Below are 27,950 nucleotides of genomic sequence, written 5' to 3'. Positions count from 1 at the left end.
CCTTAATTTACTCCCATTCTAAGAAATACTTCATAGTTCACACTCAACCACAATCCTGTATAACTCCATTCCAAACAGCCCAATCTTTAATCTTTTGGGTCTGGCAAAATCCAACTCTCTACCTTTTCTAGACCTGCCTTCTAAAAAGGGGCTGTACACTTGGTTAAAGTCACACAATTAGGCATATTGATGCCACCATTAGTTTATCATCTATAGCTAATGGTCCAGTCCAACATTGTCCAAAGACAATCTATTCACTCCTCTAGTGATTACTTTGTACTGACAGTCTTCTAAGCACTTGAGATAGACTAGGGAGAAAACGAAGCTCTCTGTCTTGGTAAAGCTTGTATGATTGCTTTCTTTGCCAATTCCTTTGCCTATCTACTTAAAGTTGTTTCACTTTCTTAAATTTCTCCATCCTCCTCATTTAGTAAGCATATGTGCTGAACCACCACAGAGGAATGAGAAGCCAACAGATGGGAACTTTTCATCATAGAAACGAAAAGATACCAAAATCACCTTGAACTCATTCTCTTTTGCACTTTCCTTCCTGTTGTACTGAAATAGATCTCCCTAGGATGCCTACTTTGATACCTCTACACTGGAATCTGATTTTGCTTTCCATTTCACAACAATGTCCTAGAATATTTTGCTTAATTACCTCCTCTCCAGACTGAGACTATGTCTACCTCATCACTATTCTGCCATCCTTCTGGACTTCCCAGCCTTCTGAACTGTGAGCCAAATAAGCATCTAGTGTGCATAAATTACCCAGTCTATGATACTCTGTTATAGCAAAATAAAACTGACTGAAACAGTCAGGGGAGGTGAATTAATTCTAGCAGTTAGTTACAGAATCGAATTGCAAAATATCTAGTTGAGATTGAGATACAACAAACATTGTCTTAGTCTCTTCTGGCTGCTATAATAAAATACCTTAGACTGGGTAATTTACAAACAATAGAAATTTAATTCTTACAGTTCCATAGTTTGGGAAGTTTAAGCAAGGTGCCAATAGATTTGGTGTTTGATGAACTGTTTTCCATAGATAGCACATTTTACTTATATCCTCACACGACAGAAGGCAAAAGGTTTCTTAGAACCTCTCTTGTAAGGACAAAAAACCCATTCATGTGTGCACCAGATGCTTTGTCTCCCAAAATCACTGCACAGGAGATTAAGTTAGAAATTATTAATTCGGGGGCCAGTAGGTGGCATGGTGGTTAAAAGCACTGTACTCCCACATGGATGACCATGGTTCAAGTACTGGACATAGTGGCTTGCTTTCTCATTTTCTCTCACTCTGTCCCTCTCTGGTCAAATTTAAATAAATAAATAAATAAATTTAAGTAAAATAGTTAAAAAATAAATTATTAATTTGGGGGGGCAAACATTCAGATAATAGCAATGTCTTTTCATATGTTTATTGGCCATTTTCATAACTTCATTAGAGAAATGTCTATTAAAGCCCTTTAGCCTGTTTTTAATTGGGTTATTTATCTGTCTATTGCTGAGCTGTAAGAGTTCATTATATGTTCTGAATAAAAGTACCTTATAAGAAAGTGATTTGTGGGACCAGCAGTTGGTGTGATGGCTATGTTGCTGGACTCCCATGTAGTCTACCGCAGTTTGAGTCCTGGACCTGGTGGCTTAAACTCACGCTGGGCATGTGTGCATGCATGCTCAAGATCCCAAGAGGAGAATGGAGGAGAAGGGATTGAGGCATGACCATCCCCCTGGTGATTTCTCGCTTTGTGTCTCTCTGTCCCTCTCTGTCTTTCTGGAGACCGCACATTCCCTGTAGCAAAAACCTCTCAAAAAAAAAAAAATGAAAGAAAGAAAGAAAAGAAAAAAGAAAAAGAAAATGATTTGTTAGAACTTTAGAACTGGCCCCTAGTCTAGTGATTAAGAGAGCAGGATCTTGGGTCAGCAGGTGCATGATGTTTAAGGCGCTGGACACTCCCACATGGCTGACCATGGTTCAAGTCTCGGACCTAGTGGCTTGCTTTCTCACTTTCCTTCTCTCTATGTGCTTGTCTTTCTCTGGTCAAATGAAAATGACTGAATTAATAAATAAAATTGAATAAGTAATAATAAAAAAAGAGAGCTCAGGACCAGCAGGTGGCATGGTGGTTAAGGCTCTGGACACTACCATATGGCCAACCCATGGTTCAAGTCCTGGATCCAGTAGCTTGCATTCTCACTTTCTCTGTGTGTGTGTGTGTGTGTGTGTGTGTGTGTGTGTGTGTGTCTCTGGTCAAATTAAAATAAATGAATGAATAAATACAATTTAAAAAAAATTTAAAAATAGAGCTGGATCTTACATGACTGACTGCTGTTTGAATCCCAGCTCCTTGAAAATACACCAGCAATTCTTAAAAAAGTTTAAAAGAATATGATTTGCAAATATTTACTCTCATTCTCTGTGTTACCTTTTCCCTTTTTTGATGATTTTCTTTTAAAGTACAAAAATTTTAATTTTGATTAAGTCTGATTTATCTGTTTTCATTTTTCCATTTGTACTTTTTATATGATACCTAAGAAGTCATTGTCTAATCCAAGATCACAGATAGATACATTTACATTTTTTTCCAAAGAGTTTTGTAGTTTTAACTTTTACTTCATGTGTATGATCCATTTTCTGTGAACTTTTGTGCATGATGTGAGGTAGGGGTCCAACTTCATTCTTCTGCATGTAGATATCCAGTTATTCCAGTACCTAACCTATTGACTTCAAAGACTTTGTAACTATCCATCTAATATTAGTTCTAATAGTTTTAGTGTTTTCTTCTATTTTTTTTCAAGTAATTTATCATGTGCAAATAATAATAGATTTGGCTTCTCCATGACAAATATATACACTTACTATTTTGGCTTCTTTAATATTAAAAAAATATTGATTACAACATCTTTGTGTTTTTTCTACCCTTTTTTTTTTTTGGAGAGATTTTCACTGTAGGGCGCATGCGCTCGCCAGACAGACAGAGAGAGACATTAGAGACAGAAAGTGAGAAATCACCCCCCAGGGGGGATGGTCACGCCGCAATCCCTTCTCCTCCATTCTCCTCTCGGGATCTTGGGCACGCACGCACACGCGCCCGGCGTGAGTTTTAAGCCACCAGGTCCGGGACACGAACCGCGGTCGACTACGTGGGAGTCCAGCGACATAGCCATTATGCTAACTGCTGGTTCCCTTTTCTACCCTTTTAATGGTAATGTTTCTAGAGTTTTGCCATGACGTTTTGTGCTTATTTAGTAAAAAGTACCTCTTAGTATCTGCTATTATATATATATACTACTGATACAGAAAACATGGCATTACTATTAAATCTCTTTAAATTACATTTTAAAGAACACATTGTGGGGAACCAGCAGTTAGTGTAATGGCTATGTCGCTGGACTCCCACATAGTTGACCGCAGTTCGAGTCCCGGACCCGGTGGCTTAAAACTCACGCCGGGCGCGTGTGCGTGCGTGCCCAAGATCCCAAGAGGAGAATGGAGGAGAAGGGATTGCGGCGTGACCATCCCCCCTGGGGGGTGATTTCTCACTTTCTGTCTCTAATGTCTCTCTCTGTCTGTCTGGCGAGCGCACGCGCCCTATAGCGAAAACCTCTCAAAAAAAAGAAAAAAGAAAAAGAAAAAATAAAAAAGAACACATTGTGAGGTGAGTCCAGCAGGTAGCATGATGGTTAAAGCAGCTGGATTCTACATGACCGACTGGGCAGTTCAAGTCCCAGATATGGTGACTTGAAAAACACACTAGGCACATGTGTGTACATGCCCAAAATCTCGAGGAGAATGGAAGAGAAGGGATTGGGGTATGGTCATCCCCCTAGAAGGTACTTTCTTACTTTCTCTCACTCTCTTTCTTTCTTTCTTTCTCTAGTGAGTGCACATATCCAATAACAAAATTAATTTTTATAAAAAAAGGAAAAAATAATACATTGTGGACCAGCTCTATAGTGCAGTGGTTAAGTGTTGTAAAAAGGAAGCTAGAACCCACATGACTGACTGTGGTTTGAATTCTGTTTCTGGCAGCTTAAAAAACAAGCTCTGGGGGATAGCAAGCGGTGTGGTAGTTAAGGCACTGGACTCCCAGATGGCTGACCGCAATTAAAGTCCTGGACCTGGTTACTTGCTTTCTCTCTCTCTGGTGAGTGCATGTGTCCTCTAGCAATTAAAAAATAATATTACAGTAATAATAAATAAAACTTTTAAAAAATACTGTGTGTGTATATATGTCCAGAAGCCTGATAGAATAGAGAAATAGAGGGGAAAAAAGATTATAGCATGACCAGGCCTTTTTGGGGAATGTTTTCAATCTCTCTCTCTCTCTCTCTCTCTCTCTATTTCTCTCTCGTGCACATGTGCCCTCTGGCATTAAGAAAATGGCAAAAAAAATAGAATATATTGTTATGTTTTCTTTTTGAATACAGCTTAATTTTTTTAGAAGGATGGTGCTTTTTAACAAGTATTTTAAAGCAATATTTTCTTAAAACAATATTTATCCAGAACAGCTTATTATTCTATTGTTTTTTAAATAAATGATTCTTCATTACACCAACTGCTGGTCCCAAATAAATGATTCTTCATAAAAAATATGCTTTTGACCCTACATAAGAAGGGAATTATTTTCTTTCAATCTGAAATAATTTTATCTTAAAAGAAAAGTAAATCAGTTGAAGAATTAGAATAGGTAAATCACAAATGCTGAAAAAAAGTTAAAAGGTAAACAGTATGAGGAGACTTTAGAAAGTTCATGGAAAAATAGAATTAGATGACAACCAGTGGTATGGTGGTTAAGGCAGCTGAATCCCACATGGTCAACTACCAAATTTATATCTGGACCTGAAGGCTTGAGCATGGGTATGGTGTTTGCCTTAAAGCCCAAGAGGAGGACCAATAGGTAGCGTAGATGTTAAGGCAGCTGGATCCTACATGGCTGTTCGTGTGGTTAGAGTCTTAGACCTGGAGGCTTAAAAACATGCCAGGACGTGTGAGTGTGTGCCCAAAATCCTGAGAGGATAATGGAGGAGAAGGAATTGTAGCCACTGTCCCTGGGGGTGTTTTTTCACTTTCTCTCTCTCTCTCTCTGTGGTGAGTGCAAGTGCTCAGATCAAAACTCAAAATCCCAAAAGGAGAGCGGAAGAGAAGGGGTTGTGGCATGGTCGTCTCTCCTGGTGAAGAAAGCTTTTTTACTTTTTCTCTCTCTCTGTCTCTCCGGCGGAATGCATGTGCCCTTAAATTAAAAACAAAAAACACACCTGGTGTCTGTACATGCATGCCCAAAATCGCAAGAGGAGAATGAAGAAGAAATGGTAGCATGGCCATCTCCCTTGAGGGCATGCTTTCTCTCTCTCTCTCCCTGGCAAGTGCACACACCCTAAAGAAAGAGAGAGAGAAAGAAAAAGAAAGAAAGAAGAAAAAAATGGAATTAAAATACGAGTCTATTTTGGTGCAAGAAAATACTGAAATCCATACCATTTTTTTATAACATGCTTTTACTATGAACTTTACTATGAACGTTTTAAAGACCTCTCAGCTCTCAGTATATACAGTGAAATAAAAATCCCCTATCCACCCCTGTTCCCTAGCCACCATGTTCTTCTCTCTGCAAGGAGCTACTGTATTCTATTAGAGAACAGGGATTATTATTTTTTTAATAATAGAAGATTATACTATGGATGGAAAATAACCAACTCTGTAAAAATAATAATTAACGCGGTTTATTTTTAAGTAGAATGAGTGACTTAGGAAGGAGAGGAGGCAAAATATGCCTTTTTCTCGAGATGATCAGGTACAGGGGTTCCTTCCCTTTATTTGATTTTGAGAGTGAGAGACAGAGTTTGAAATTTAGTGAAAAGTTTTTTTATTGGTCCAGCCCAAAAGCGGGGCCTTGCAGGTTATAGGTAGGTTTTACAGCTTTTAGGGTGGTGATTGGAAAAGGAAGGTTGTTGAGATAAGAAAGGAATGTATTTTAATAGTGATAAAGAGGCTTAATATACATCACAAGGATACTCCAATACTATGCCAAGGGTAGGATATCAGAAGAATCCTGTTATCAATGGGCCAAAATGGTTTGTCAACATATGTGGGTGTGACTCCCCCTAGGGCCTCTGGAAAGGACCTTGGAAAAGTAGGAAAAAGCCCTCAAACTTATGTCCATCATACCTATAGAATACACACATACACCACACATCCATATGATATATATAAAATATATGCACTACATACAAAAGTATATGCTTATGTGAAGAAAACAATATGCCCAGAAGTCCTGAGGAATCACTTGGAAGGCTAAGACCTGAGAAAGAATCTGGGAGCCTGCTCACAAGAGAGAGGAGCAGCTGAAAAATCTCTTTGGAACTTTTCCAATTTTGTCAGTTACCAGTTTATTTAAACTCCAAGTGCATTTCCTCACCAAGTTACAGCAAGAGATAAATCTAGAATCCATGCCACAGTAACTGCATAAACTATAAATTTCCCCCACCTCAGCTTCCCTCTGCGTCACATGGCAAATAAGACAGGAACCACACATTCCTGAGATGCAAGAGATCAAGAGTGCAAAATGACAAATCAGATTTCTGTACCAAATGTACTAAGCTTCTTCAATTAGATGGGAGAAGCCTAAATAAATCAAAACCATGGCACCAAAATAACTTAAAAGCCTTTCCCCAAATAAATTTGTATTATGCCGTAAACAACTCAGAAGAGTCGCTTGGAATCGTGGTGTGTAAAGAAGAGCTCGCTGTCGGTGCAGGCGAGCAGCTTTAGCAGAGTCAGTACCCTTCAGCCTAGGGGCTGGTAAAGCTCTGGGCCCTGGAGGCAGACGGGGGAGGAAGAGCAGGAAGTAGGAGGTGAGCGGGAGGAGTCAAAGAGAAGAGCAAAGCGAATTCACAAAATGCTGATTTAGGAACAGAAACACCATTTAATTAACCAGCACAGGGGGATCAGAGGAGTGTTTCTTTCACTCTGCAGGAAAACCTAATACACTGTCCCACTCTGCAGTAGAGCGTACTCACCGCTGGTGACCAGGATACTCCTGGCTAACAAAGCTCTCTCTTTGCTCTGGACAGTGTTGGGTAAACCCTGATATAGGCTATCCTGTGGCCTTTACTTTGTTGTCCTTTCATTCTAGTCCCTTCTGTTAACACATCATTTCTTCAGGGGTAGATCACGGTGAAACCCAGTATAACCGAATTACCTCATAGTGCTACTCTCCAAAGTTTCCTGAGGTCTCTCCTCTCTCCTCAGTCTCTCAGGGGGACATATCTGCAAACGGCTAGGAAGTAGTAGAGCATAATGTGACAGTTAACTGCACAGGTTCTGATTCCATGGCCTTTGTTTTGATACACACCTGGCCATTTGCCAGCCCTGTAACCTCAAGTAATTATTTAATTTCTCTCTTCTCAGCTGTGAAAATGGGAATGAAAGTAGTACTGACTTCAGCAAGCCATTGTGAGGAATAAAAGAGCTGGTTCATTCCTGGACGTTTAGCCCTGTGTTTAGTACATACGGAACACTCAATGATTGTCGTTAGAAGTGTGGCTACTTTCATCTACTTCTATTAATTTGTAGTTATTTCTGCTCAGGGAGAACAATTAAAAAAAAAATGTTTTTGCCAGAGGATATGTGCATTCACCAGAGAGAAACAGCAAGAGAGGTGGGGGTGGGGGTGAAAAAGCGCCCCCTGTGGAGAATGGTCATGCTGCAATCCTTTTTCCATTTGTCCGTCCTTTTGGGATCTTGGGCATGCCCAAGCATGTTTCTCAAGCAGTAGGCTGAGGACTAGAACCATGGAGTTGGCTAGGTGGGATCCAGACTCGTCAATCCCCACACCATGGGCTGGCTCAAATAAACTAATTTTTACAAACTGTATTCTTTGGGACAGCAAGTCGTGTGGAGGATAAGGTGGCTGGAGCCCACAGGGCCAAGTGCACAATTTGAATCCTGGACCCAGAAGCTTGAAAAACACACTGGGCACGTGCGCATGACCAAAATCCAGAGAGGAGAATAGAGGAGAAGGGATTACAAAGTGAAAGTGGTCATTCTCCTTGAGAGGTGTTGTCTATAGCAAAACTAAAACAGGGATCAGCAGTTGGCTTAATGGCTATGTCGCTGGACTCCCATGTAGTTGACTGCAGTTCAAGTCCTGGATGGTGGCTTAAACTCACACTGGGCACATGTGTGTGCATGCCCAAGATCCTGAGAAGAGACTAGAGGAGAAGGGATTGTGGCATGACCATCCCCGCTGGAGAGCGATTTCTTGCTTCCTGTCTCTCTGTCTCTCTCTGTCTTTCCAGCAAGTGCATGTGGCCTATAGCAAAAACCTCTAAAAAAAACCCAAAAAACAAAAACAAACAAACAAAAAAAATTAGAAGAAACAAAACAATAGCAACAAAAAAATTCTTGGTAGTGTACTAAATTGCAGCACTGGAAACCACATAGTTGACCACAGGTTTAAATCCCTGGCCTAGTTGACTAAAACTCGCAGGAAGAGTGCATGTGCCCAAATCTTGACAAACTGGAGACATATCACACATGATAAGGCTCTGTTGAAGGTCTCTTTCTTTCTCTTTCCTTTACATAAATTAGATATAGTCTACAATAAATAAGATAAACTCCCCCTTCTCTCTTCCAAAAAAAATAGTCAAATGAGATACTGGTTTAACTTGCTGGTGAAAAGTCTGAAATGTATTCAATGTTTTGAAGAAATGTAATTGTATTGCTTTCAAATTTGAATATCTTATAATCTAATACATGGCACATAAATTAAACTTTTTAAAAAGTAGAGTAAGTTGGAGGCATGGTGGTTAAGACAGCTGGATCCCACATGGCTAACTTTATAGTTCAAGTCTCAAACCCTGGTCTGAGAAACATGCCAGATATATGTGCATGCATGCACAAAATCCTGAAAGGAGGGAGACATGGAGGAAAAGGGATTATTGTGACCATTGCCCATGGGAAGGTGCTTTCTCACTTCCTCTCTGTCTCTTTCTGGTGCGCTTTGACTTTAAAAAAATAGAAAAGAGGGAATTTAATGAAAAAATACTTAACAATAAATATTTCTAGAGTGTCTAGTCTCAACCTACTTCTATCTTTGCCTTTCTTAAATCTATTTGCAAACACAGCAGTCAAAATAATCTTTTACAGGCTTAGATCAGATCCTGCCACTTCTCTGTTCAGCATCTTGCCACAGTCTCTACGAGGCTTTATATAATCTGCCCACCTCAACTCCCTACTTCTATGACTTCATTTCTTAACACCTTCCCCCTTACTCAGCCCGCACATTGGACTCTTTTCTATTCTTTAATCATGCCAGCACTTCTGCCTCAGGGTCTTCGCACTTGTGGTTCCCTCTGCCTGAAATCCTCTTCTTCAGTCACAATCTCTTTCATGGCCTTATTCAGATACCACCTGCTCTGACCACCCTGTTTAAAATTGTTAATTTCCCCCCACCCCACCACTATCTTCTCTATAGCATGTCGTTCTCTATTTGTTTATTTCCATGTTTTGCCTATAATCTGCCTTTCCCCACCCTCCCTGCAATGTAAGCTCCACCTGACAGGGGTTTTGCTTCCTTTTGATCACTGCTGCGTTCTAGTCCCCAGCCTAGGGACAGAGTGATAGCACTATTTGTTGAATGGATGATTACATGAATTCATAGATGGTGCTAGGTGCCTTTACATATGCCATCTCATTCACAGCTTTTGGTAAAGATTTGATTTTCATAGTAATATGTAATTGTGTGTTTTTATATCCAACAATTGCTGCTCCCTGAAACTAAAGATGAACTGAGAGCATCTTTAATTCTTGGAACTGAAATGTGAAAAATACTTGTTTATTTTAATGTGTGGATGTCCTTTAAGGGCATCTGACATAAGTCTGAGATTCAGAAGAAGTTGTTTTTTAACTTCTTACTCAATAGAAATGACATATGTCACTTCTGAATTAAAATAAATTATGAATTTTCATGTACCTCTAAACTGGCCTTTCCTATTTTAATTCTCCAACCCTGAAAAACAATGATGAGATTTGTCCAAATGGTGCATGACAGCACAAGTGTGGGCTGGATGTCCCGTTTCTGCTTTGTCAGAGATAAGGCCTGCTTACTGGATTTCTGGTTTCTATTACAGCTGATGACATGAAAGAAATGCTTGTAAGAACAAATGTTTGGTTCCAGGCTGTAGCCTAATTTAATAGTGTACTTGAAGAAGAAAAGTTGATGATTCATTCCAAAACCCCTGGGGAGAGAGGGGTGATTGTAAACAAGGGGCAAGAAAGTTTCATATAAAACCACAGACGCACTCTTATTAAACAACAACCAAAAAAGTCTTGTCTAAACTTGATTGAATGCTAATTGTTTTTTCCCTCAGAACAGTTTTAGCTGAGGAAAGATTGTTAGATTCAAAACTCTTCTCCTTCTGCTCCGATTTGGGGAGTGGGAGGTGGTAATCGTATTAATTTTTGATAGTTTCAGATCATTTGAAGTACTCGGATGAAAGATTACTCCGAGGTTTTTATAATTGTGGTTTTTCTCAAAGCATTCCATGTGATTGTCATTTTTGTAGGTGCCATAACTCTAGGCGTATTTTTATGGCATAAGGAAGAGCCACTTTTTAAATAGGATCTAAGATCTAAGACCATCTAAATAGGTAGAGTAGACAGCTGTCATAGATAAGGCCCCAAAACCCCTCTCACAGCTTGCTTTTTGATGCCTCTAACTTTGAAAATCAGGAATTCATTTTCTTGGATTAAGACTTCATCTCTTAGGAACTGGATGGTGGTGCAGAGCAGACCTCTGCAAAGGTGGTTTCTGGGTTTGCATGAGGAGACTCCCTGAGCACACTTGGGCATGCACATGCCCATGATCTGGGGATGGCTGGGGATGGGGGTGACCCTGTTAGAGGGGCTGGCAGGTGGCTTGGTGATTAAGGGTGCTGGACTCCCACATGGCTGACTATGGTTCGAGTCCCGGACCTGACAGCATGCTTTCTCTCTCTCTCTATCCCTCTCTGGTCAAATTGAAATAAATAAATGAATGAATAAATAAAGTTAAGTAAATAAAATAATTTTTTAAAAGACCCTGTTAGAGGTTCCAGCTCTCTTTTTCTCACTCATGGAAGAAATAAATAAATTTAAAAAGAAAAAGACTTCCATCTATTAATACTAATAGTCCAGCTCAAAATAATATGTTAAACTTTCTAGGCTATTTTTACCCTAATCGTTATGGCCTCACAGGCTTTAGGTTTTACAGGCTTTTCCAACTAGATGGAGAGGAAACAGTGGATATTGGTTGTGTGGTGATGAGGCTGAAGGTGGAGGGGGAGACAATGGCAGAGAGTAGCAGATCGAGTATCAGAAGATGAGGTCAAGTAAGGAAGGGAATTTGAATGCTTTTCCCTCTGTAGGAACTCTTTTTGTATGTGTGATAGAAAGTGAGTACGAGTGTGCGTGTACTCAAGAGAGAGAAAACCCTCAGCGGGGCTCGTCATGTGTGATCCTGCACATGTCCAGAATGTATTCAGGCAAATGGGGTAACCCAAATCTGCAGTCAGTCATGTGACTTCCAGCACTGTAGTCCAGTATGCTGCAGACTGTGCCACCAAAGCCAGCCCGTTTTCATCCATTCTTACCGAAGTCTTCCTTCCCTGAATACTGGAAGATCTTGAGGTTGACAAGGTAGAGGGGCCCGAAGAGAGACTGCACCAGTGATTCTCAGGTAACCCTAAACCACAATCTGGATTATTGTAGCAGTTAATCCTCCAGCATTAATCAAAACCATTCACTTACTTTACTTACTATGTATTGTTTCTCCATAATAACCAGAGACACTCTAAAAATGCCTTTATCATTTCAAAAAGTATCCTATAAAATATTTCTGACATGGTAGAATTGGTCTGTCTTCTCCACAGTTTTGTAAAGGAGTAAAACTAGTGATGCTATGTAAAAATCACTCTATCTTACAGTTTCTGTTAGGCTTTTGGACTAGTGTTACTGGCTCCATGGTTATTTCACTGAGATAACAGTGACATTTTAATTTCTCATCATTTAACTTATGTTTTTTTTTTTCTTTTATGTAACTCAAAACAATTTTGTAACTAAATTTTGTAAAGTTTGGCCTATTATCCCATTTAAAATGGCGATTTGCAACACAGTATGTAGCTTCTTCTTTTTTGGGGAGGGAGAGGTTTTTGCTATAGGGTGCATGCGCTCACCAGAAAGAGAGAGACAGAGAGACAGAAAGTGAGAAATCACCCCCCAGGGGGGATGGACACGCTGCAATCCCTTCTCCTCCGTTCTCCTCTCAGGATCTTGGGCAAAAATGCACACACGCCTGGCATGAGTTTAATCTACCGGATCCGGGACTCAAACAACATTTGACTACATGGGAATCCAGTGACATAACCATTATGCCAACTACTGGTCCCACAGCTTCTTCTTTAAAAAAAAAAAATTTGCCACAGGGCTGGCAGGTGGCATTGTGGTTAAGGGCACTGGACTCCCACATGGCTGACCATGGTTTGAGTCCTACACCTAGAGGCTTGCTTTCTCACTTTCCCTCTTCCTCTCTCACTCTGCCCCTCTCTGGTCAAATTAAAATAAATAAATAAGTAGATTGATAAATAAAATAATTCTTTTAAGAATTATTTTATTTATCAATCTACTTATTTATTTATTTTAATTTGACCAGAGAGGGGCAGAGTGAGAGAGGAAGAGGGAAAGTGAGAAAGCAAGCCTCTAGGTGTAGGACTCAAACCATGGTCAGCCATGTGGGAGTCCAGTGCCCTTAACCACAATGCCACCTGCTGGTCCCCAATAAAATAATTCTTAAAAAAATTTTGCCAGAGACTGGAGAAGGTAAGAAAGCCCCCCCTAAAGGGGAAAGGTCACACCACAATCCCATCTCCTCTCTTTCTCCCTCCTTTCAGGATTTTGTGCATGCACACACATGCAGCTGGTGTGCTTCCCAAGCTACTGGTTCTAGGACTCTAATAGTACAGTCAGCCACGTGGGATCCAGCTGCCTAAATCACCACACCATCAGATGGCCCACATCTTAGATTCTTTGAGCTACGGCACAGCTGTTCAAAAAAATCCTCTTGGCTTGTAAAAATTACTAGGTCTTTTCATCACAATCAATTTATTGGCTTTTTATGGAGCACTTAACATAGAGCAGACATTGTACCAGGTAGTAAGGCCACAGAGCTAAGGGCTGCAAGCTTGAACTTAGGTTGTTCAGTCTGGTCAGTGCAAGGAGACAAATTATTGTCTGCTGAAATTGCGACATCAGAGTGTGGGAGGCTATAGGACACTCTCCCTCTCCACTTTTTGAAAGTTTCTTTCTTTCTTTCATATGTGAGTGAGGAAACTCTCAACAAATTATTCATACTGTGACACCCCCTCCCCCACCAGTTCTACAGCCAGCCAGGATCATAGATGTGTCCATGGTCATGTCTTGCACATTTAGGTAGACCTGGGTTGGAAACCTGCAGCCTCCTCATGCAGCCAGCCATTGGGATCCAGCCGCCTTAACTACCACACCATCAAATGGCTATATCTTAGCTTCTTCAAGCTATAGCACTGCTGGTCCAGCATCGCATAGTCCCCACTGCCTGTGCCACTGTGGCTGGGGCCCTTTTTAGTGGGTTAAAGTCTGAGCTGAGTGTTTTAAGGATGTGAATAATGATAGGAATTAATAGATGAAGACATGGTTGTGGAGTGTTCTGGGCAGAGGGGGACAGTATGTGCAAAGAAACGAGAAAGAGAACACATTTTCCTGTCTTTGTCTCTCTAGGACAGTGCCCAATTCGTACTCCTGTAAAAAAAAAATTAAATAAAAATTAAATAAAATAAAGACAAAACCAAAATAAAACATTTTAATAGAGCAAGAATGCCCTGGTGCTAGTGTAATTGACAAAGTTTTTTCAGAGGGAGTTTAAAATCTCTCAAGGTACTTACCAACAAACAGAGGGATAATGCAAGTTTGCATTGGCTTTAGCAATATCTATATCAGAAAAACTAATTTAAGAGGAAAAAACAAGACACAAAAAACTTGAGCGTGGAGTCATATATTGTCATTACTTGGATGTATTTCACTTAGTAAATTGGTTATAATACTTTCCATATTATCAATATTTTTACTAAATTGTCTTAAAGGAGTCCCTTCATCCTTATAAAATTCACTATTTAAGAATACTAATACGGTGTTATTTGATTCTGAAATATCTGATTCCAGATGGATTCTACCAACCATCTGTGAAATCCCTGACCTGGTTCCAGATGGAGATGAGATATTTGAATAGATTTACCTGTGTGCCTATAAAATTTTCAGAGGAAAGAAAGAAACTGAAAGATGTGGAATTTACCTCAGAATAGGACTGATTTACAATAGTATCTTATTTTATCAGATGGTTATTTGGGAGAAAATCTATTTGGTACAACTAAACAAGTTATTAATTAAAGAAACTGAATCTAAGTCATCCAATTTTGATTCTACATTGTTTTCAGTGAATAGGGGTTACTATTTTTAGAAGAGAAATCAAGTCTGAGTGCTGACTGCAACATATCATAGATTTTTAGAGATATGTCTCTTTGGACATCTAGTCCAACTCTTCCTTCTAAAGGAAGCTGAAGGAGGTGATTCACCATGGTGACAGGAGCCAGACCAAAACCTAGACCTCCTGATTTTATTATATAAGCATCTGATGCTACAGCCACTCTGCTCAAGATTCTGTCTCCCACCATGTTGTAGCCTTATCAGAAGTTGGCCCGTGGATCCCCTATCTGTAAGCTGAAAAACCTCTAATGAGTCACCCAGTTTCAGATATATCTGTTGGCAATGCAGTAGCAGACTACAACAAAGAGTGAAGGATTTAGGATTGGGCAAAAGGAGGACTTGAACTGTGACATAATTGGAGCAAAGATCAGGGGATCCAAAAGGTACTCTGTGGACCTCAAGGCACGGGCTACCCTATTACCCAGCCTTGAAGCAAAAGTCTGGAGCCTCTGTGATCCTTCTCGATTCAACCAGTCCTTGAATACAGGCTGTTTTCTGGAAGTTAACATGACCTTGGGCAAGTGACAGTCTTGCTGAGGAAAATTCTGGAAGCAGGACTTGGAGGAAGACTGTCGTTCGCCATCACTCCCAGCAACTGGGAAAATAAGCACCGTAAGTCTTGAAGAAGGCTACGTGCGTCACAGCCTCTACTGTAATGCCTAACCATGGCTTTCTGATCATGTCTTCGTATATGTGCACTTGATTTCTCCAACTCATTAACAAAACGCTTGTTGATAGATCCCTGATTTATACTGGGCTCAATATTACATGTAATCAATTGCTAGACACTATTAGGAACTCAATCATGTGTATTGATAGATAAAAATAAAAGGAATTGTATCATTAACTGTGGTTTGAAGATGGTAACTTATATAATAATAATTTTCCTCTTATTAAAGCTATGATTTGAAATTAAGAGTATGATTTATCATGTTAAATCCATCATAATCTTAATATGAGAAAATCTGTCTTTGCTTTTTGATTGACTGTTGACCTACATCATGGGGTGGGAGGGATTAGAAACCAATATGTTATGTTAAGATAAAAGAACATTAGTGTAAGCCCAAAGATACAACTTTCATGAAAGGCTTCCCTGTTGTCCTAATTAATTGCTCAGAAGCCTAAGAGGGAAAACCCCTGCTAACTTCTAAGTTAGCTTGGTATCCTTTTTCATTTGTATCACCAAGGGGTACCAAGTGAATAAATCAATATCCCTGAAGCATATACTTAAAAATGTTAAACTTTTTATCTCCCTAACAGTTTCTTTTTTTCATTAAGAAATAGGATTAAAGAAGATCTTCACATTTAAAGCAGGATGAAGACTTGAATTTAGAAAGATACAAAACTAAAATATAAGACATTGTCACAGATTGCAAATGTGGGTTTGTATCGAATAACTCAGGTGTTTTCATTTCATCTGGAAGATCATTTGTGCCAAAGATTTAATGTCTTATATACTACCATCTGCATGCACGAAATAATTTAGGTCTACGGAAAAGACACCCCCAAGTTTTAACTAGTGCTCCAAACAAGAAGCAATCTTCAAGAGTAACTGTAACAACAGAAGAACCCAAACCTCACAAACAGCATTGAGAACTGTAATGAAAGACTTTTTGTGTCACTGAAGCATCCCCTTGGCAGGCCCAGCTGCAGCTGTTAACGTTCCGGGAGCATTCTAAAAGGGCAGATGTGCCTAAGTGTGGCCGTGCCCTTTTTCCAGGGGCAGGACATTGTGTCTCAGCTCTAAGCCTTAAAGAATGGCCTCAGACCCCTCATCCAGAGAACTGGGCTGTTCCAGGGTTGGTGGTGGGAAGTAAGAGGCTGTCTCTTCTAGTCCATGACTTCTCAAAATGCCAGAGTCAGCTGCAGCTGAGATTTTCTTTTAAAGAATGTCATGTACAATAAAATATTTTCCTGGATAGATTTGCTCAGAGCTTAAGATAATTTCCACAGAATTTTATTAAAATTCTATGCAAAGCGTCAACCTCAAAAGAAGGCTGTGGTATAGTAAGTGGAACAAAAGTGGCTTATTTGAGCCAGGACTTGGACAAATTCAACTAGATGAACAGACGCTGGTTCTCTGGAAATGTGCTCATCGAAATGGTGACCAAGAAAAGGGATTTATGTAACAGAGAAGGACTAGAAGTGGGGGGAGGGTGTTACAAAGTTGTCAAGAGTTTACATTGGTTCATTTAAAATACTGCAGCCAATTGATTGGTTATACCTTACTTTTTACATCATGAACTCCAGAGAACACTGGGATAAAGAAAGGAAGATCACATTGTAGATTTATAATAAACTAGAACATGCCTTTGGAGCGATAACCCTCATGGGTGTGAGACAGAACCAAAATCTCAGGCGTGTGTTTACTCGGGGCCCTTACCATGAATTCCACAGACTGCTTTCAACTGTTTTTCTTTCACAGAAGAAAAGGTGGTGCCTCCGCATGCAACAGGGTGGGTTCAGATGGGACGGTGATCTGTAGGAATTTAGCTGGGATCTCAGAAGCAGTGCATGATCTAACAATGCTGAACTAAGAAGGCAAAGACCCTCATTCTGTCCTCCTAAACCACAGTGCTTCACCCAGGTAATGCAGTCACATTAACAATTGTCCTGCTTCCCCTTTCTTTGAAGGAAACATTAATGTATCAATGGAGTTACCTTCACTCTAGTCCCCAACATCTTCTCTTTATCAAGATTGTTGGGGAGACCATTAGTTAGCGTAATGGCTATGTCGCTGAACTCCCATGTAGTCGACCATGGTTGGAGTCCCGGATCCGGTGGCTTAAACTCACGCCAGGCACACGTGCGTGCATGCCCAAAATCCCGAGAAGAGAATGGAGGAGAAGGGATTGTGGCGTGGCCATCCCCCTGGGAGGTGATTTCTCTCTTTCTGTCTCTCTGGAGAGTGCACGCACCCTGTAGCAAAAACTCTTAAAAAAAGATTATTGGGAAGACAGCAGATAGAGTAGCGGTTACTTCACTAGACTCCCACATGGCCAACTGTGGTTTGAGTCCTGGACCCAGTGGCTTGAAAATCATGCAGGCATGTGTGCCTGCATGCCTAAGATCCCAGGAGGAGAATGGAGTAGATGGGATTGTGGCATGGCCAACCTCTGGTGTTGGGGGGTTGATTTTTCACTTTCCCTCTCACTGTCTCTGTCTCTCTCTCCATACCCTCCCTCCACCCCTGCCATGAACACACACCCCTTAAGGCAAAAACCTCTTAAAAAAAGTACATCACCATGAAAATGGAACTATTCATGATGTGTTAACCGATAGAAAAGTCACTGAGTGATGACCTCGTCTACAAGTTTCATGGTATTATATAGATAGATAGGTGCACATCTAAACCAACAAAACTAAACAAAACAAAAATATCTAAACCCTTTCTATAAAAGAATTCTGCAAGGAAATTGTTTACTTGTCTTTGTCTATTCTGGAAAAGATATTGCCTACCTTGGCCAGATACATAAAATAATAATAATAATAATAATAATACCAGAAGGATTTATTAACTTGAAACTTTATAAAGGCCACACACACAAAAAATTGTTGACATTGACATTACTCCCTACAATTAGAACTATATTGTATAGAAATATATGATTTGCTTTTTACAATTTCTCCTCCCAAACGAAAAGTTTCTGATATAATTCTCCAGATCTTTCTACTGGGATCTCTTAGGACGGTTTGTAAAAGAAACTCACTGGGCCGGTTGGTGGCATGGCAGGAATTTGCTACTCGAGAGATGCTGGACCCATAGGGAAGAGCATGGATTAGATCCCTGACCACTCTGGGAATGTGCATCCATGATCCTGGCTGGATGGAAAGGCTGCAGGAATTGCAGCTTGGGACCCTGTTAAGGGTGCTTCTCTCTCTTTATCTTTCACTCTCATGAAAGAAAGAAATACACTGGAGAAGAAGGAGGAGGAGGAGAAGATTTTGCTTCCCAAGCTTCAAATATGTGGTGAAAATCTTTCGGCTTTTGGAGGAAATGTTGAGGAGAAAGGATCTTCAAATTGTAGTGTGTGTGTGTGTGTGTGTGTGTGTGTGTGTGTGTGTGTGTTTACTTATATAACTTGCCAGAGGGCCTGTGTGCTGTCTAGAGACAGGAAAGGAAGAAAGCACCCCATCACAGGATATGGTCACATAACAATCCTTCTCTGTGTGTCCATCCTGTCAAGATTATGGGAATGCATGTGAATGTGCACAAGCTGTCAGGGCCAAGACTTGAGCTGCATGTTTGGCCCTGTGGGATCTGGCTCCCCTAAACACTAGGCCACAGACTGACTGTTCTGTTTTGATGTTAGACGATAGAACCTTGCTATATTGTGATCTTCCCCGCTGCAGCCTCCCAGCTGGGATGCAGGTGTGCCATCACGCCGGGCTCTTCATTCAGACATGGTCTTGCTATGTTGCCTAGTCCAACCTCAAGCTCACAGTCCTGCCTCAGCCTCCTGGAGCGGCTGAGCTTACAAGCATGAACCACTGTGCCTAGCATTAAGCTTGGACTGGGAATTGAACTGAGTCTCCCATGTGGTCCCTGCCTATGGAGCACAGTGTCTTAGCAGAGTGTACCACCACAGCTGTGATAACATCTTAAATAGTTTTCAGATTGTCCTTAGATCAAACCACAGGCTCCCTTCTCTGCCTATCATAGTCTCAGAGACCTTTCTGTTCTCACCTCCATTGTAATCTGGTTCTTGTGTTCTATCCACCCCTTGGAACCTGATACCTCAGACTGTCCTTTTCTCCCCAAGTTCACTGCCACCTGAGTTAGAGACTGCTTTCCTTTTCTGAGACCTCATTACTAACAGTCATGCTCCCATGCCCAGTTCTGAGTCTCTGTTCCCTAATCTAGGTCACACTAGATTCTCCATTTGTAAGAAAGATATTCCTTGTGGTTGTGGATTAATACCCTGCTTTTGCGTGATCTTTGGCTGTGGAAAGCAATGATTCATACATCTCACGGTCTTCTGACCTGGAAGATCTCAACCACTTTTATCTTGGCCAATCTTGTGAAATGGGTTTTCAAGAACTCTGTATAAGGATATATGGACCAGCCAGCCCTGGGGGTCAGTGATTAAATGCTGTACATTGGGAGCCAGATCCCACACAGCTAACCATGACTTGAATCCTGGTCCCAGCAGCTTAAAAAACATGCTAGGTCCCTGTGTGTGCATACCCCAGGTTTTGTCATGACGGAGAAATGGAGGAAAAGGCTTGCAGCATGACCATGCCCCATTGAGAGGGCTTTATTTCTCTTTCTGTTCCTCTCTCTCTGTTTCTCCCTGGTAGGTACATGCACCCTCTGTCAATAGAAAAATAGAAAAGGATATATGCACCACATCCAACGTAGCCAAGTGGGCCTCTGTATGCTGAATGGATCATAAACTTGGGAGTAAAAGCTGTTCTCTCTCTACTCGGTGTCAATTAAGGGTCTTCCATTGTGTCCCAAGAGGCATCAGATACTGAAAGCAGTACTTTCGACTCTTTTAACCTTATAATCCTTACATTTGACTTGTAGAGTGAAGGAAAAGTGTCTCACAGATGCTGCTGTGTGCAGGTCCGACGTGATGTATGTATCTCGACCAGCCGGTCCTCATAATCTGGATACCTGTCTTGTAATTCACATATTTTGTTTTCCCACTGGCTTTAGGTACACAGAGTAAATTCCTCCAAGTCCACATTTGCCCATCCACTATTCCTATCCACAGAATATTGACCCACTGAGTAACTGGAGAGAATTTATATCACTTTACTCTCATCTGGTACACCTACCTCTCACCACAAAGTTCCCTTACAAAAATCTAAGTGCCACCTTATCCCATCAAAACTATGGCTTCATTTCCCAACATCCTCCCCAGAGGTGTCCCATGGCTTCATTCCGAGGGGATACAGCCATAAAAAATGTGCTAAAATAATGCCTCCTGAGGAGCACTGAGGCAAACTGGGCAGGCAAAGGAGGTGGCACACCCCACTGTCTTTGCTGACTCCTCTGGGGCAAGGGTTCTTCCTCAGAACCAGGTTTGGAAGTCAAAAGATGTGGAGAAGTGGGGACTCTGGGGCTGGGGTGTGGCAGTGTAAGACTTTAGATTTGATGATTATCATCGCGGAGGTTGAATTTCTTCCACATATCCCTCTTAGAAAGTCACAAGTAAAAGACTGGCAGCACTTACCCTGACTTTATACTGAGACCCCAGGCATAGTCCTGTTAGACCACCTGGCTAGAGTCAAGGGCACTTGCTAAGGCCAGGGCTGAAGCCATCATTAAAGGAGTTTTGTAGAAGGATTCCTTTTCCCCAAAAAATTTTCCTATTGGTTCATAGTACTTTGAAAACAAAACAAAACAAAACCATATTAGTCCCCCAGGCTTGGGCTTTGGAATTCTTAGGTATGCTTGTTTTCAGCCAATTCCACCCTTTTGAGGGACTAACCCTTGTTTTCCAAGGTGTTCTTCCTATTAACTGCAGGAACAGATCTAAACATGATATTGATTTAAAAAGCAAGGTTAGTTTTCTCAGATCATAAACCTAAATGCTATATTTTAGTCACAGATATGTGTAGTGCATTGAATTCATGCCCACCCAGTGCCGTCGATATCACCTTGTTTGAAAAGGGGGTCTTTGCAGATACAAGCAGTTACGATGAGGTTAACCTGGATTAGGGTGGACTTTGAAGCTGCTGACTGTGTCTATAAAGAAAGGAGCAGGAGATTCAGACGCAGTGATAATAGATACAGGAAAAGGCTATAGGAAGACGTCGGGAACCAGAGATTGGAGTGGTATAGTTGCAAGCCGAGGAACTGCCAGTAGCTGCCAGAAGCGAGGAGAGAGGCAGGCAGCAGATTCTCCCTCGGAGGTTCCAGAAGAAACCACCCCTGCCAACACCTCGCTTTCAGACTTCTGGCTCCCAGAACTGGAAGGGAATAAATCTCTGTTCTTTTAAATCACCAGTTTGTGGCAATTTGTTTCAGCAGCCCTAGGAAACCAATACAGCATGTACTTCAAAGCCACTTTTACTTCTCCAGCAGCCCTGCCTACACAGCAGCCAGAGGGATCGTGCTGAAGTGCAGAGCAGATCGTGCAGCAGCTCTGCTCAGAGGCAGGGGCGGCCCACAGAAGGGTCCACGAGCTCCACACACTCCGCACCTCCCTCATCTCCCCTTCTCTCTCCTACCTCATTTCATCTCTTCGTTGCCGCTCTGTCCTTTTTTGATGGTTTTCCAACACACCTTCAGCCCTTGCCTTTCTGTCAGTCTGGAATATTCTTTTGCCGATGTACTCCTGGATCCCTCCCTTACCTTCTTCAGGCACCTTCTTGGTGATGCTACCCCTCACTTCTTCAGTTAACATCACTTCTTTGCTGCCTTACTTTTCTCCTTAGTACCACTGTCTAGTAGATCGTGCATTTTACTTATTTATTTTAGTTATCATCTGTCTTCTCCAGTAGACAAGGCTTGCTATCTGTTCTGTTCGCTGCAATATCCCCAGCATCTATGTGCTTGATAAACATCTGTTGAATGAGTGAATGCATTCACCGTGTGCAGTTGTGCTTTCATATTTATACATGGGAACACCTAGCATCAAAACTTACAGTACTGGGACCAGCAGATGGGGTAGCAGTTACGGAACTGGACTCCCACATGGGCAACCGCAGTTCAAGTCCTGGACCTGGTGGCTTGAAAATCATGCCAGGTGCATGTGTGTGTGTACCCAAGATCCCAGGAAGAGAATGGAGAAGAAGGAATAGCAGCATAGCTATCCCACCTGGGGGGATGATTTCTTACTTTCTCTCTCACTGCCTCTGTCTTTCTCTCTCTCCAGAGAGCACACGTGCCCTAAGGCAAAAACCTCTCAAGAGCAAAACAAAACGAAACACAATCTTGTATTATTGTTGCTGATCCTGGACCTCCCTCCAAAGTTGGCTATTTGGCAGTTGAGACGGGTAGCACCTGCTGTTCTTGGTGCCCAGTCTGTGGAAGTGGATTGGATAGCCTAAACATCAGAAAAGTATTTTCACACAGTTCTGGAAATTAGAAGTCCAGGTTCAGGGTGCCAGCGTGGTCAGATTTGGGTGAGGCTCTCCTCTAGACTATAGCTGGCTGCCTTCTCTCTTTGTCCTAAGTGGCAGAAAGAATGAGTTTTTGGTCCCTTCCCAAAAGAGGGAATCCCATCACAAAGACCCCACCTTCATGATTTAATAGAACATAGTGATCTCCCAAAAGCCCATCTCTAAATATTATCATATAGGAAGTTAGGGTTTAAATATATGACTGGGGGAGTCACAATTTGGTCCAAAGCAGTTAGGTTTCCTGAACCAGCAGTGCCATATCCTGCAATATGGGGATATGTAGGCTTATACACAATAACATCCTGAAATAAAAATGGATACAATCTTTCCTCTAACAAAAATGGATACCGTTCCAAATACTGTACTTTGTAACAGTACAGACTATATCTTATTCATATACAGTCCTGACAACTACCTGAATATAGAAACATATAGATGTTTGAAAATATTCTGCAGGAAGCCTTTGTACATGGAGTTACTATAGTTATCTCACACTCTGCATTTTGTGGGCAATAGTTTGAAATGAAATTCAGGTTAGGTTAGAGGTGCAAGTAAATATTACTTCTGTTTTCTATTTTTGCATATTTATAATCACAATGTAAATGTCATTTTAAAAAATGCCTTTTGAGCTAGCAGGTGGTATGGATGGTAAGGCAGCTGGATCCCACATGGTTAGCTGCATGGTTCAAGTCCCAGACCCAGTGGCTTGAGAAACACACCAGGCACTTGCATGTGTATGCCCAAAATCCCAAGAGGAGAATAGGGGAAAAGGGATTGTAATGTGGCCATCCCTCACGGAGGGTGGAGGGAATGATTCTTGCTTTCTCTCTCTTTCTCTGTCTCTGGTGAATGCATGTATCCTATAGTAAAACAACAACATAGCAATAAAAAAAAAAAAACAAGAAAAAAAAACACTGTCTTTAAATTTAAGGTTTATCAAAAATATTTTTCACATTTTTGAAGTCTTCATACTTCTGATTTTTAATGATTACATGACAGGACATCTTGTTAATGCACCATGTTTTTCTAGATCATTTTCTTATTGTAGAAAATTAATTGGCTTCTAGATTTTGGCTATTATAGATAAATTTGTAATAACAATCTTTCTGCATCTAGATTTTTGCTTCTATATAATTAGTTCCTTCAGGAAGTTCTCAGGAGCAGGATTGCTAGGTCAAAGTGACAGAGCATCTGTGTGGCTCTTGCTACACATTGCGAAGAATGTGATTTTAAAATACTATGCATGTATGTGCTTATGCATAGAAAGTACTGGATGGTGCCCCCAAGTACTGGGTGGTGGCTGAATTCACTCCAGTGTAAGAAATCCTGTAGACATCTCTATCTGAAGATAAATATAGATTTCCACAAGAACCAGAGGTTAACAAAGTGTTTGTCAGTTTTAGCACATACAGGTTGATGGAAATTATATGCTTTTCATAGAACTTTCAGGGAATTTGAATGACTATTTTATCTCTTATCAAATAAAAATGTAGATTCACAGATTTATTTGAATGGTTAGTCTCTACACCATAAATCAATATGTTCCACATGGAAATTTTAAAAGAAAGAGCTACTTACTTCTGTGGTCATTTGGAATCCCAAACTACCTTGCTCATTGGACAATGTCAAAAAATATTTGTCTAATGAATGAATGTGTAATTGTTCTGTTCTTTATCTAAAAAAGAGTGCAAGATCTTCAGCTTTACTAATCAAATTAAAGGGAATTAGAGTACTTTTGAAAAGAAAAAAATATGAACCACCATGTTGACTTAGTGGTTGAGAAAGCCAGATCCCACATGATCAACCATGAGGTTCAAATCCAGGACCTGGCAGCTTGAAAAACATATTGGGCACATCTGTGCGTGAGCCCCAATTTCAAAGGATGGAGAGATGAGGAAGATATTGTAGCATGTCTACACCCCATTGGGAGATACTTTCTCCCTCTCTCTGTCTCTCTCCGGAGAGTGCATGTACCCTCTGGCAAATCTGAAAAAAAAAATCATTATTACAGTCTATGATTAATTTACTACATACAGTTTCCCACTTCTTATTGTTTAATTTAACAATTCAGACATATAATAATTAATATAATATCAATTTCAGTTTAATAGGTGGCAATTGCCAAAAATATTGAAGGACATTTTTCAATCACCTCCAATTTGCACCTATTTCTATAGCCCTCTGCAGGATTGCTTTTTCCTATGGAGTAACATTGATCATGAAAATAGTCTGCACTACCACCAGCTGTCATTTCTTTTGAAATTTCAATTATTTCAGTCTTTTCAGATTTGAGTAATCAAAAATGTATAACCTGTTTCAAAACATAAATTCTTTCAGCTTTTTGCTTTTAAAAATGTGCATATTTTTATAATTACCTGCCTTCAATCTCTGGGATCATGAATGCATTCTTCTTTCTAAAGGAAAATGTGGGTAGCAAAGATATCAACCTAAAAGAAAAATAAGTTTTAGACTGAAAAGGGAAGTATCTAAAGAAATAGACAAGGTGCTGGAGATGCAGATGAGACTGGAATCCAATCTGCCCCAGTCTTCTGTGGTGGGCTCTGACTGGCCCTCCAGTCCTTCTCTTTGTCCCCATCAGTTCTTTCCTTGCTCCATACTTCCCCAATGCAATATTCAACTCTTTAGAAATATGCCACAATTTTGCAGAATATTCTGGCTTTGCACACACAATTCTGTGCCCTTCACTACCTTCTCTTTCTGGAAAATTGTTAACTGTCTTCACAACTCAGTTTCATTGTCACTTCTACTGTTAACTCTCTCCTAACAGCCTTCCCCCACATCTTAGCCATCCCACAGCCCCCAAAACACTGACCTGGTCACACAAGAAATCTACTTATTTCCTTTTCTAAGAGTACTAGACACATTTATTCACCAACTCAAGTGTTGTATTAAATGCCTACTATTCAGAAACTGAGAAAACAGTGCTGAACAAAACAAACAAGCTTTATGGGGCTTCTGGCATAATGGGGATAAAGAGACAATTAACTAAATAAGTAAATTATTTAAATAGTATGTTAGAAGATGATAAGTGCTTATGAAAAAAAAAAAAAGCAGAAAAGGGGTAAAGAAGTGCCAGGGGATGGGTTGTGTAGGAGGTGGGGAAGACGCTTGTAAGTTGAAATAGATAGTCTAGAAAGACCTCAGTGAGAAGGTGACATTTTGAACAAGGAGATGAGGGAGATGAGGGAATAAACAGTGGGGATACTTGATGAGAAGAATTCCAGAACAGAAAATGCAAGGGCTGTCAGTAGGAGGTTGCCAATAATATTGGAAGAACAGGAAGGAAGCCCATGTGGATGGAAGAGAGTGCACAGAACTAAGAGTGATGGTGGCTAGGTCAGAAAAGTGAAAGTGTAGAGATGGGGACCCAGATCTTATGGTGTACTGAAGGCCACTGTAAGCACTTTGGCTTTCATTAGGGTTGAGATGGAAGCCTTTGGGGGATTTTATCACAACATAATCCAGGTTATAGTTTTAATTATTTCCTATGATTGTTATAGAATGTGGACCATTAGGGGAACAAGGTAATTATCCGGACAAAAGGAGATGATGACTTGGGCCAGGAAGTAGCAGGCGAGGTAGTGAGAAAAGTCAGATTCTGGATATATGTTGAAGGTTGACCCAATAGGATTTCATGATGAGTATGAGAGAAACAAGTCAAAAATGACTCCAAGGTTTTTGGCCTGAGCAACTGGAAAGATGGAGTTGCTGCGGCCTGCAGGTGGCATGGTGGTTAAGGTGCTGGATTCCCACATGGCCGACTATGGTTCACATCCTGATCTTGGTGGCTTCCTTTCTCACTTACCCTCTCTCTGTCTCTATCTCTCTGGTCAAATTAAAAAGTAATTATAATAAAATTAAATATTTTTCCCCAAAGATAAAACTGTTAATGTATTGAGACGATAAAGTTGTAGAGGAGCAAATTTGGAGGGCAAGACTAGAAATTCGATTTTGTTCATGTTGCGTTTGATGTGCTTTCTAGTTTTTAAAGTAGAGGTGTCAGACTGTGGTTGTATGAGCTGGAGTTTGGGGAAGATATCTATTAGAGATAAAAGCTCTGGAGCCTTATTATTTTATTCAAAGTGGATGAATATAAAATACTTTTTTTTTTCCTTCTGTTTTTTTTTTTTTTAAGATTTTTTGCTGTAGGATACATATGCACACCAGAGAGACAGAGAGAAAGTAAGAAATCACCCTAGGGAGGATGGCTACTCCACAGCCCTTCTCTATTCTCCTCTCAGGATTTTGGGCACACATACACATGAGCCCAGCTTGAATTCCAAGCTGCCAGGTCCGGGACTTGAATTGCAACTGGGCATGTGGGAGTCCAGCACCATAACCACTACACCACCTTCTGGCCCCTAAAAGATTTAATGTTAAGTGAAGTGAGCTAGACTTTGAAAGATACCCACTGTATGTCCCCATAGATTGTGAACATCTACAATCTATGAAAGAAATGGAAAGATCTTAAGATATAAGATAGTAGAGGAGACTGTAAGGGAAGGGAGTGGGTGGTAGAGGGTGAGTGGGAGTAGAAAAGAAAAGAAACATTTAACAAACAAATGTAAGATTCTCTGTTGAAAAAAATATTCTGTGATTTTTGCTTTGTAGCAATCAGAATTCAGAAAAAGAAAACACATGTATGACAGGAAAAAATTTGGAGGGGGCTGGCCCTATTGTGTAGCAGTTCAGTATTGTGCATAGAAGGCCAGATCCCACATCGCTGACTGTGGTTCTAGCCCTGGATCTGGAGACTTGAAAAAATGCTAGGCACACGTGCATACATACCCCAAATCCTGATGGGATGGAGAAATGGAGAAAAAAGAACTGCAGAATGACCATGCTCCATTGGAGAGGGGATTTCTTCTGGGTCTGTCTACCTCTCTCTCTGGTGAGCACACATACCCTGAGGCAATAAAATACATAAGTAAATAAATAAAAATAAAAATTTAGAGTCATCAACATACAATTGCCTTTTAAAGTCATGACACTAAATGAGAGTGTGAAGGGAGTGGTTATATTAGAGAAAGAAAACATAGATGTCCAAGGCCTGAGCTCCAGGGTATTTCAACGTTGAGTCACTAAGCTTACAGGACTGTTACGCCATGTTCACATTTCATTGAAATTGTTATGTTTGTCTTATACTGCCACTAAACTGCAATCTCCTTGATGGACAGAACTGATTTTATTTTTTTAACAGCTTTATTTGAAGTATAACTTATATTCCATACTTCTGATCTGTAATTCAATGATTTTTAATTTTTACTCAGTTTATATCTTCAGTGACAGGTAT

At 40.6% G+C, this 27,950-nt stretch overlaps 1 long non-coding RNA gene across 1 annotated transcript; it reads right to left on the bottom strand.

The window, feature by feature from the left end:
• Positions 1-13,154: 13,154 nt before the first annotated feature.
• Positions 13,155-27,474, bottom strand: LOC102480319 (uncharacterized). The gene is made up of 4 exons (XR_001370455.1): positions 27,446-27,474; positions 25,012-25,083; positions 16,944-17,039; positions 13,155-13,819 (listed from the first exon to the last, which is right to left on the bottom strand). It is a non-coding gene; the product is annotated as an uncharacterized LOC102480319 (long non-coding RNA).
• Between the last annotated feature and the right edge of the window lie 476 nt (positions 27,475-27,950).

The sequence above is a fragment of the Tupaia chinensis genome, unplaced genomic scaffold (assembly GCF_000334495.1).
Source record: "Tupaia chinensis unplaced genomic scaffold, TupChi_1.0 Scaffold000037_20, whole genome shotgun sequence".
NCBI classification, from domain to species: domain Eukaryota; kingdom Metazoa; phylum Chordata; class Mammalia; order Scandentia; family Tupaiidae; genus Tupaia; species Tupaia belangeri.
This window is presented reverse-complemented; position numbering and strand designations above follow the sequence as displayed.